Consider the following 11,679-nt stretch of genomic DNA (forward strand, 5'->3'; position numbering starts at 1 on the left):
ATTAATATTATTAATAATATTTATTAACAAGTCTAAATATTTATCATTACTAGATATATAAATATATCTTTTAATTTATAATTATATAACTGTATTTTCTTTTATAATGTATTTAAAAAAAAAATTATTCAAAGGTTTATCCTACATAAAATATTTTCAAGAAATATTAAATTTAAAAATTTATTTTTTTAAATTGATTAACATGAACTTTAAAAATAATATTATTGATCTAATTTCAAAATATAATCCTTTAAAATTAGTGATTTTAAATTTTTTTATATTAATAAGTTATATATATTTTATTATTTAAAATTCTATATTCTATTTCTCTAAATTACTAATGTTTTTTTCAAAAATATATTTTTGAAAAAAAAAGGGGAGGTGGGAAGGAGGTGCCATGTGTCACATGCGTGTATGACACGTGGCATTCTCTTGACATGTGGCACTATTATGAATGATGTGGCAATTCCATGATGTGGCATACCGTGTCACCAAGTGCGAGGTAGCAAGAAGATGTGGCGTTAATGAAGACTAGGATGATGAGGTGGGGAGTCAACTAGGTTGACCATATTGACATGGAGGGTGGAGGTGGCAAGGTGAGGTGGCAAGCTGCTTATGTGGATCCTCTCGAAGCTGCATTTTAAATGGTAGATGTGGTGGGAGGACAAAATAGTATGTTTTTTTTAACAATTCTAATGCCTTTTACATAATATACAAAATAGTAGAACACATCAAAAATTACTCGATAATCAAGTTAAGCTCTATGTTATTTGTATTTGTGATATGCAACGTGGGAACATCATATGAGTAATAATGTAAAAATTATAGGCAATTTACTCACATTCACTGTACATGTCTAAACCTCCGACAGGGCTATATACAATTTTGGTTCCTAAAGAAAAGGGGATTTGCAATTATTGGATATTCGATCAGATTATAGTTTTAGGTGCCCAACTTTGCATATGATGTTTCATTAGAAGACCTTGAAGTGAAACTCCGTAGCTAACTATCTAGGAGAGATTGGCTATTCTTCTTGAAAAAATGCTTGTTTTCAGGCTAAAGCCAAGGGCGCCCACTACATGAAACTAGATAACCTCATCTTGCAACCACCCTTAATCCAAATGGGATTAACATTCCCCCCTTCTTGATGTAGGTTCTGTCCTTAGAACTTGTTACCGAGGTCGGAAGACCTGGTCACGAACTCATGGTAGAAGTTGCGTTTGGACTGGAGCTTCCGAAGAGTGCGACGGAATGGTGAGTAAGACTTCCAGAATCCAGTGTCTATCATGTCTTCAAATGTAAGATGCATGTAGGTTGGAAGACATCATAAGCGGTGGTAATACATCATTATTCCTCTATCTGAAGGCCCTTGGTTCATGTCGAACTGCAGGTGCTATGCTTCAAAGCCATCATAGGTTTCTTAAGGTTGATCTATTAGTACCACCAATAATTTCATAAACCTAACACTGGTCACAATGGTAGGATCAGGTATTCTGTGCCATGCTTTGATCCAGGTCAGCAGTTGCTACCTTTGTTCTTGAATATGGCCAAATGTTGCTGGTGTGAAGATGGGGAAGTTATAACAAACATGGGAGTCTTAGTTTTTGGCCTATTGGACCTCTAGCGGCGTCCACCTTCTCTTGATAGGCATGTACAATGGATCTACCCGCAGTGTTGGTGGCGTGCTCATGTATACTCTGCTATATTCTGGAACTATTAGAAACTCCTGCCTCCATGTGGGTTGGATTCTAAAATCTATAAGTTGTGGCTCTTCCTCATTTGTGTGGATGGTGGTGTATCCACCTCTTGTGTGCACAGGATTTCACTTTCTCCATCTTTTATAACAGTAGCTGATCATGAACATGACAAGTCGAATTTCCAGCAAGTCAGCTAAATGAGGGTTGGCGAGCCTTGTGTGTATTGCGACATTTACCCACAATGTTCCTTCTCCTGCCAAAGGGAGTAATTCCTCTAAGTCAGGACATGGGGCATGGAGAGGGTATGGAACATAATGTTGCCTTGTGGGTGTGACTAGAGTATGCTTCTGGCATGATCTGTTGGGTAGGATCGAATGGAGTAATATGCATTCAGGACTTGGAACATGAGCATCGTCTTTAAAAGCGGATTGCCTACTTGAATAAACTCCTCGTACTCTGCAACTGTCAAAGAATCCAAGACATTTCTTTCAGTGAAAGGCACAGTATTATCATGTGGAGTCAGATCACGTACCTCCTGAGGTTGCGTGGTGGTGGAGATGGGTTAGGTGCCAATACCTCCTCAGGGGCGAGAGTGTTAGTGGGAAAATCTAATTCTGGCAGAGAGAAGGAAGAGTAGATATAGTCAGCTTGGGAAGATGTAGTAGGTGGCGTGCTAGGATAAGGATTGAGAAGCTTACTGGCGATATTAGAATAGATAAGGTAAGTGTATTTGGAAACTGAAGAGGGACCTTCTTCTTCACCTTGACCAGTGCTAGGGGGTGGGTGGCTAGGCTTATGAGCTTTAAAATAGCTCTCAATTTCAAGAATTTCTTCATTATCAATATCCAGGTAATTTATGTGAGTGGCATCAAAATTATATCTTACATTGGTGAGCATAGCCTCTAAATACTTGTGGATATTAGTGTAGAGTTTAAGGATTCCGACAGGGTGATAAAATGTGGACTCACAAAGATTCAAATGTTGGTGAGTATTGTATACTTCTAGCCACCCATGACTAATTACCCATTGATAAGTATTTGCAACCACCTCATAGTTGGCTGGCATCTCTGGTATGCCATTTGGAATAAACAACTCGAGTTTGTCAACACTGTTGTCCAGAATGTCAGAATTTTGTAGCATGCGACACCAAACTATGGAGGTTTAGCACTATAGGATGTAAGGGATAGAAGAAGATGTCTTGAGGGTTAGTTAATACAAGGTCCCTCCTCAAAATGCCCATGATGATTGTTGGGTCAGCATCCCTTTCAGTATTTTATTTAATTAGGGTTAATTCACCTAGGCCTATATCTTTAGCTAAGTTGATATCATACTGAAGTAATGAGAGTGTTAGTGTAGATAAAAACAAAGTAAGAGTGTGAGGAGGGGCCCGAGGAGTTACTGGCAGCTGTCCCAACTCCGAGGCGCGCTCAAGGAGGGTACGCAGATCATCTGTCAGCTCCGGGCATAGACTCCTTTCTTGTGCTGCTAGTTGGCGAGCCAGATCCTACATGCAAGCGTCGGCATTGCTAAGTTGGTTGGAGATGGTTGTTTCCCGGATCATTTGTTCAGCATCCATCTCCTCAAATCTTCTTGTTGCATCTTCTTGTGATCTCCTAGTAGCAGTGGCTTCCCTTTGTTGTGCATCAGTAATCTGATTGAGCCTTTGTGTTGCCAATCTGTGCATGTCTTGTAATTGTACTATCAGTTGTTGTGATATGGTCTCTTGATTCCTTTGTGCCTATGCTTGGTTCGTGCTGATGGTTTCCTTGAGGGCCTTGATCTTTTCTACATGCGCTTTCTTTACTTGTTCTCTTTCTTGTTGCATATCTTGCACTCTTTCTTGTTCTGCCTTGAGTTGTGGGCTGTTAGTAACTCTATTTGTTGTTGAAGCATATCTTCATTAGTCTTTGCAGTGTCTTGGCACTCCTTTATTTGCCTGGCATGCATAGTTGTGAGGCTTTATGTGTAGGCTATCTCTTTTTGAAGTTGCTCTTTTGCCTACTCCAACCTTGCGTTTAAGTCAGCGTTTTCATTGATCTTCTATATAATGGTCTGACTTAAAATGAGATTATTACTTTCTAAGGCATTGTATCTGTTTTCCTGTTGTTCTACAGCCTTTAAGCTCTTCATGATCATATCTTTGTGAGTTGACTTTATTGTTGCACAAAAGAGTTGCTTTTACGCTTTGTACTTATGCATTGGCATCTTTGCTTCCAGAGGTCGGCGTTCCTATCATGTAACATGTGTGTTGTTAATAGGTGGCAACGCCACACCTTTTGCTCTTGTTCCCAGTGTGTACTAGTCTCAGCATCCATTTCTATAAGCGGACCATGAAGGAGTGCCTCTAAGCCTTCCATGGTTTCCTAGATGAAGCGTTGAGAATCAATGTCTTTAAAGGAGGCGAGCTGGGCAGTTGCTCCTTATCATCCAACTTTCTCCTTTTTCTTGGACTTGAAGGATCTGGTGACCGTTGTCTCTTGCTTAACTCGGGGAGCCTCCAGTTCTTGTGTTGTGATTGGTACTTCTTCGACTATTTGTCCCTCCATAGCTTGGTCCTTCTGTTCTTGTTCCTCAGCTGCCTCTGTTTTGGTGTATCGATTAGGCATGAATCCTTGAGAGGAGGGAGGTCTTTGAAGATGAGTTGTGCGGGGCTTGCTGGAGGGGTTAGCTGTTGTTGTTGTTCCTGCTGCATAGTGGGGCTAAGTAGCTTTTCTTGCAAGGCCTCTTGATATGTTTGGATTTCAGTTGCCACTGCCGCTTCTAGTTGTTGTGATTCTATTGGTGACATCTACAAGTATCCCTCTCATCTTTTTCTCTGTCTTCTTTCGTCAGTCCTTTTTGATGTTCTTTATGAGCTCCTGTGTTTCCATTAACACTGCCTTCCCCTCTTCTATCCTGCCAGTAGCTTCTTTAGGTTGGTCGGGGATGATAGCTAGCTGCATGTTCTCCTCTGGTTTAGGCTCTTTTAAAGGCTTCTTTGCCACATGGTTAAGTACATGAGTTAGGAGAAGTAAGGATTGCTGATCTTTGATTGATGGGCTTTTAGGTAATTCTCCATCTCCTTATGCATATAAAAGGCCCAGTCCTCCTCCTTCTCCTCATAAGCTTTAGCTATCCTGTTCAAGCCCACCTTGTTGTGCTTGTCAACTGGCTTTATTTGCATCATAAGTGATATTGCTCTGCATGCTTTTTCGGTGGCTTCATCTTTGATGTTTTCATATTATGGTCCATTTGAGTTGTAAGAATTTCTCCTTAGCATTTTGTTGATTGGCATTGTATCAATGTTGTGCCTGTGGGCTTTCACTGCTCAGCTGGGAGTTGTAAAGATTCTCGGATTAAATGTTCCGTGGATGAGTAGCTCTTCTGTGGTGCCATCCGCCTTTGTAATCCTTCCTCTCTTTGTCTGCTTGTCGAATGTTTCTAGGTACTCGGTGTAGAGGTCAGTGTCAGCTACGCGGGGTAGTACCTCTGCCATTTTACCGAGGTCGACTTTGTTGAGTTTAGCTTTGACTTTAGTATCCTTTAATAGATGGAGGCACTTTGGGCTGTGGCATTGGAGGGTCACATTCCCATGGGGTGTGGTGACTTTCTTCCTGATGAGGGTTCCCTAGAATGACTGGGCGTAAGGGCCCAAGAAATTAGTCTTTATTTTGCTTGCACTTTATAATCGGTGATTGGTTGGGGACCCCGTAGCATTGCTTGCATTTTTGATGGTTGCTCTTATGCTTTGGATTCTGAGACCGACATCTATACCATCATATACAGTCAGTCGAATGACTGGTGGGAAGTTACTTTTTCTTTCCTTTTTTTTTGTTAGTAATTTAGTGTTAGTATGTTAATCTGTGAGTGTATAGTATGTTAGTGATGAGTTACTAGGCATGAAAATGACGTGAATTTATAAGACGTGAAAGACCAGATGTGAATGGTGAAGACGTGAATTGTCAGATGTGAAGGATGAAGACGTGAATTGTCATGACATGAAAGACCAAGACGTGAAAGTCCAAGACGTGAATTGTCAGACGTGAAAGTCCAAGACGTGAATTGTCAGACGTGAAAGTCCAAGACGTGAAAGACCATGACGTGAATTGTCAGACGTGAAGGACTGAGACGTGAAGGACCAAGACGTGAAACATATGATGAGAAAGTCCAAGACATGAGTGAGCAGACGTGAAAAACCATGACGTGAGTTGTCAAACGTGAAAGTCCAAGATGTGAAAGAGTAGACGTGAAAGTCCAAGACGTGAAAGACCATGACGTGAATTGTCAGACGACATGAAGGACCAAGACGTGAAACATATGACGTGAGTGAGCAGACGTCGTGAAGGACAAAGACGTGAAGGATGAAGACGTGAAGGACCAAGACGTGAAAGAGCAGACGTGAGACTGCAGGGACGTGAATCTACAATTGTAGTTTATGCTGTGCTTATTGATTAGGAGTGATACTTCTTTGGTCATCTGTATATAACATTCTGGATTCAAATGCTTTGAGGATCGTGTTGGTCATGTATGTTATGGTATGCTCCATGGATCGAGTAATCTTTTGGAGTTTTGAGACTTCAATTGGAGCTATAGTCAAAAGTTTTTGTCTTGAGCTTATGCATTGTTTATGCTTGGCATTGTTTGCCAAGCATAAACAATGCATAAGAGTAATAGTAGTTTATGCTTATGCATTGTTTACTCTTAGCATTTGTTTTGCCTAGAGCTTGCTTGAGCTTTTGTTTTGGACATTGGGAAAGTACTTGGTGGATACTTTTGGATCCACTGGGAGAGCTCTAGATTGAGCTCTAGATTGAGCTAGTTGATTGAGAATATGCATTGAGAGTTTATGCAAGACAGGTCATGGGATTTGACTTGTGGTTCTAAACAACTCATGGTTAGTTGATCTGTTGATATGCATAGAGCTACTCTCTTGCTATGCAATTTGGTATCATGGAGCTAGATACTGTGGGTTGTACTCTCATTCGTGCACATTAGAGCTATGACTTATACTCTTAATAGCTTGTTCAAAATATCACAAATGAAGAGCTTACAATGTAGCGACTTTCATAGTTCAAAACAGTTGCATTTGTCACTTTCAAAACCCCCCAATACTTCTAGAGTGACTTAAAATGAATTACATATCTCTTACACAAGGGATTTTAAAATTATTCTATAAAAAAATTTTATTGACAGAAAGGGAATTATATATTTTATCAAAAGTTACAGAAAGGGTTTAAAAAAATGGCCAGTGTAGGTTACATATATAGGGATTTATAAAATAGGCCATGAACGCACGTGATATAGGCAATTTTGGTAAGTGACCCCCCCGAGCGTATGCATAAGCATCATGTATAAAGCCATATGCAAAAGTCTTATGTATAAAGCTTATGTATATGGATAATGCATAAGCCGAGTACATAAGCTTTATGCATGAGGTTTTATGCATAAGACGCATACATGAGGCTTATGTATAAGTTCATACATTAGCCACATACATGAGGCTTATGTATTAAGCTTATCCATATGGCTAATACATAAGCCTCATGTATGCGGCAGCTTATGCATAAGATTTATGCATGAGACTTATGCATAGCTTTATGCAGGCTATGAATACATAGCCTCGTGCAAGCTATGAATGCTATGCATAAACCTTATGCATAGTATGCATGAGCCTTATGCATAAGGCTTATGAACTAGGTGAGTGCTACCTAGGTATGCACGTAGCTACCGGAATACACCGGGAAGCTCCCATTACATGCCGGGTGCTACCTCAGCATACCGGTACTTACCGACATGTCGGTAGCTTCCTATGCATGCCGGGTGCTACCGATGCATGCCGGTAGCTTGAAGATGCAAACTACTTAGAAAAATATTCTATTTTTAAAAGTTTGTAGATACTCTATATATACATTTTCAACTTAAACTTGCATAGTGAAATAGCTTAAATTTATGTCTATAATGTCTACCACACAATAGGAAGTTTGCATCAACTCTAATTTTCAACACTAAAATCTAGCATTAACTATTAAAATAAGATCAAATTCAAACTTCTTCTTCTTTTCTAGACAAAATAGTGGGAACATTACAAGGGAATGACCCCATATTGACTCCCATATCAACGTCTTTGACTTAGGAATTTTTAAAACCTTTTTTCTCTCCTATTGTCATTGTTGGTACAAGCGTATGTACATGATCATTAGTGTAAGAGTCGAGAAAAGTAGGTCGTCAGTGTGGGGGGTCAATAATAGCATCAGTATGAGTGTTAGAAAAACCATCGATATAGGCGTCAGAGTGTGAATATATTGATACACATGTCGATGCTATTACTGACACTAGTAAAAGTCAATGCTTATATCTACGATAATTTCGATGATTATACTTTGTATATTTAAAAAAATGGCAGAATGGGAAAAATTGTGGCTAGTAACTCTACCAATCCTAGTCTATCAATTATGCCATTGGTACCACAATAGGAACTCAAATTTGAGAGATACTAAAGGAAAGATACTGAACGAAAGGTGTTCAAAAGCAAGACATACTTCTATACACAAATATGATTATATTTATACTATTGAGAGCATCACATTGTTGTGTTACAAAAGCTTATAGCCAAGCTAACTTAATTAACATGGGAATGTACTTATGTAGTTGGGCCTAATTAATTGGATACCCTTCTTGCTTCAATATTTTGCCTCCATGCATAGTCATACTCGTCTCGTGTATAGGCACGACGAATTTCCTCTTTCTACACACATTCATCAAAGACAATTAAGCATACATGTGGTACAACCTATACATAAACACATGGAGCAAATGTGAGGGGTTCACTTACAAAACCAGTTTCCTCTTTCTACACACATTCATCAAAGATAATTGAGCACATATATGGTACAAGCTATGCATAAATACATGGAGTAAATGTAAGCGATTCACTTACAAAATATGTATGGAAGCGTTTGATGTTGCCCTGTTGCCAAGATGAGAAGTCCCTGAACCTTCAAGATGCACTCTAGCATCCTCCTCTTGTTACTTATACTTATCGGGGGTGTCAAGTATCTCATCCCTAGCCTTCCTCCAATCATTTGCATTGAGATACAAGGACTTATTTTTGCCCCCTTTAATTACATCTTGTACCTCCAACCTTCAATAGCTTATAATAGCTAGCCATTATCATCTTTAGCATCCACACTTTCTACTAAACTTCGCATCTTTAGCATCCACACTTTCTACTAAACTTCGCATCTTTGTTTGGCTACAAGAACTCTTAATAGATTTGCTCAAGGATATAGCCCTTCTTCTCATCAAGTTGGTCCTTCCACTTTGTGAGGATACGTAGAAGTACTATAGAGATGACTCATCGGAAAGCCATCCGACCATTATTAAGTGCGGCTCACACTATAGACCATTATTATTGAGTGCAGCTCAGATTATTGAGTGTGCGACTCACTATAGACTGTTATTAGGTGCGGCTCACATCCCAATAGAGGACACATGTCTCTGTAATGCACTGTTGCACTGCAATAACCAGATTTCGACCAAAGACAGTTCTCTACCAGATAAACCCAAAACTGCCAAAAATACCTTGTGACTAAATAAAGGCCGAAACGCGAATTTGGCCTGCCATAAGCGTCAATACAAAGTACTACATACCACACATGCACCTCCAAGCCTACGAAGATAGAGTGAAGATAGCTCTTCAATTGGAGATATGTAGCTCCCGAAGCTACTGAGGGGGCTAAGGGGGTGTTGTTCCTAAACAAGAAGGGAAAGAGATGATGATGCTCTTACCCGTGTTCCACTTCCTTGCTTGCTTGTTCTTGTATCTTACTTGCCTCCTTAGCTCTCACATGAACCGGAGCTTTGATACCATAAAGAGAACGAGGGGGAGAGGGAGAGCTTGAGTTCCTTGCAAGCAAACACACACACAAGAGAACGAGGGGGAGAGGGAGAGCTTGAGTTCCTTGCAAGCAAACACACACACACAAGAGAGTGCAAGACATAAGAGAGATGGATGGCTGATTTTTTTCTTTCTTCTTCTCTTCTCTACAACCATATAACTAAAAGATAAGAGTACATACATAAAGGGAAAGTACTCTCCTACAACAATATACAATGGTCGGTCTATAGTGTGAACCCTCCCCGTCGATTACATGAGCTGGTATTATAACTATGCCACAACTCTAATACTCCAAAGTGACTATCACACAGCTTGTCATCCACCACTGGCAGTATATCAACCATAATCTCACCAATCATGCCAGTGGCATAAGTGTAGAAGCTATCACCCTAGTGGGTTATGAATGTCCATCATAGCATTAGTTGAGCTCGATATCTCAACAAGAGAGAGATTACCATTTACGAAAAACCTTTAACGTCTATGAGACATGACAATACAATGGTACTTGGTACCATGATATATTGAGCCATGAAAGAATTGAAAAAGAGAAAAAAAGAAGGAAAATATACATCTAGATAGTGGCAGATGATTATGGTATGATTCCTCCTCACCCAATCTCAAAGCATAAAGAGGGCCATGCCTCTTTAGATGGGAGCATGCCATGTTGGCAAAGAACCTCCCTCCTAGATCTGTCTCTATATGTGGTGGAGGGTCCTAGAGCTTTGGGATGACGTGTGTGTGTGTTTTCTTTTATGTCTTTACAGGGTGTAATCATCTTATGGACTTTTGCTCTCTCTCTCTCTCTCTCTCTCTCTCTCTCTCTCTCTCTCTCACACACACACACACACACACACACACACATGTAGCTTCTATGGAAATGGCATATGCGATGCTTTTTAGTGAATGGGAAGCTTGCTACTCCTTTATCAAATGAAAAGACTATGTTCAACTTCCCCTGCCCATAATGTGAACATAATCTTTTCATTTGATAAAGAATAGTAAGCTTCCAATTCACTAAAATCCTTGCTACTTCTTTATCAAATGCAACTTCTATGAAAATGGTGGACGAGATGCTTTTTAGTAAATGGGAAGCTTGCTACTCCTTTATCAAATGAAAAGACTATGTTCACACTTCCCCCGCCCATAGTGTGAACATAGTCTTTTCATTTGATAAAGAGTAGCAAGCTTCCCATTCACTAAAAAGCTCGCTACTCCTTTATCAAATGCAGCTTGTATGGAAGTGGTAGACGTGACGCTTTTTAGTAAATGGGAAGCTTGCTACTTCTTTATTAAATGAAAAGACTATGTTCACAGTTCCCCTGCCCATAGTGTAATTATTGGAGTGAGACTACCTATTGTTTACTTTTGTAGTTGTAAAGACCATGAGGCATACCACAAAATGAGTATCTTTTTGCAACTATCAAGTATAATGGGCTTTACACCAGAAGTCCTATCCATCATGTTTATGAGAATATCTTATAATGGGCAGAGAGATGACTGAACATGAATGGGTAATTTTGCGAAATCTTGAGGCTTTCTTACACAAGAATCTATACAGGATTAAGGACAACCCCACCTCCCTCCACGTGGGCAAAGGAGGTGGGGTTATTTCAAAATAACCACTCCTCCTCCAAGCGTGAGGAGGAGCCAAATCTCACATCTTCCAATGCAATTTTGAATTTGAATCTAAGAAGATCTCATCTCACATCTTTCATTGAAATCTTTGTATACATGCTTACATACCTATAGATACACACACTTATATATATTATGTATGTATGTGTATCTATAGGTATGTAAGCATGTATATATACATAGATTTATGTATGTTCATGCACACACACACACACAACACACAGACACCAGCACATGATACGTACACACGCATACAAACACACATACACACACTCGCATGCATAGACACACGTGCAACATATAGAGATATGCACACTTGCACACATACTCAAGCTTGCACATACACACACAAACATATATATTATGTGCATGTGTATAAGAGAGAATATACATACACACACACGTATATATATTATGTATGTATGTGTATCTATAGGTATGTAAGCATGTATATATAAATAGATTTATATG

Source organism: Cibotium barometz, chromosome 59 (assembly GCF_041138505.1).
Source record: "Cibotium barometz isolate CiBa-2024 chromosome 59, ASM4113850v1, whole genome shotgun sequence".
Classification (NCBI taxonomy): Eukaryota; Viridiplantae; Streptophyta; class Polypodiopsida; order Cyatheales; family Cibotiaceae; genus Cibotium; species Cibotium barometz.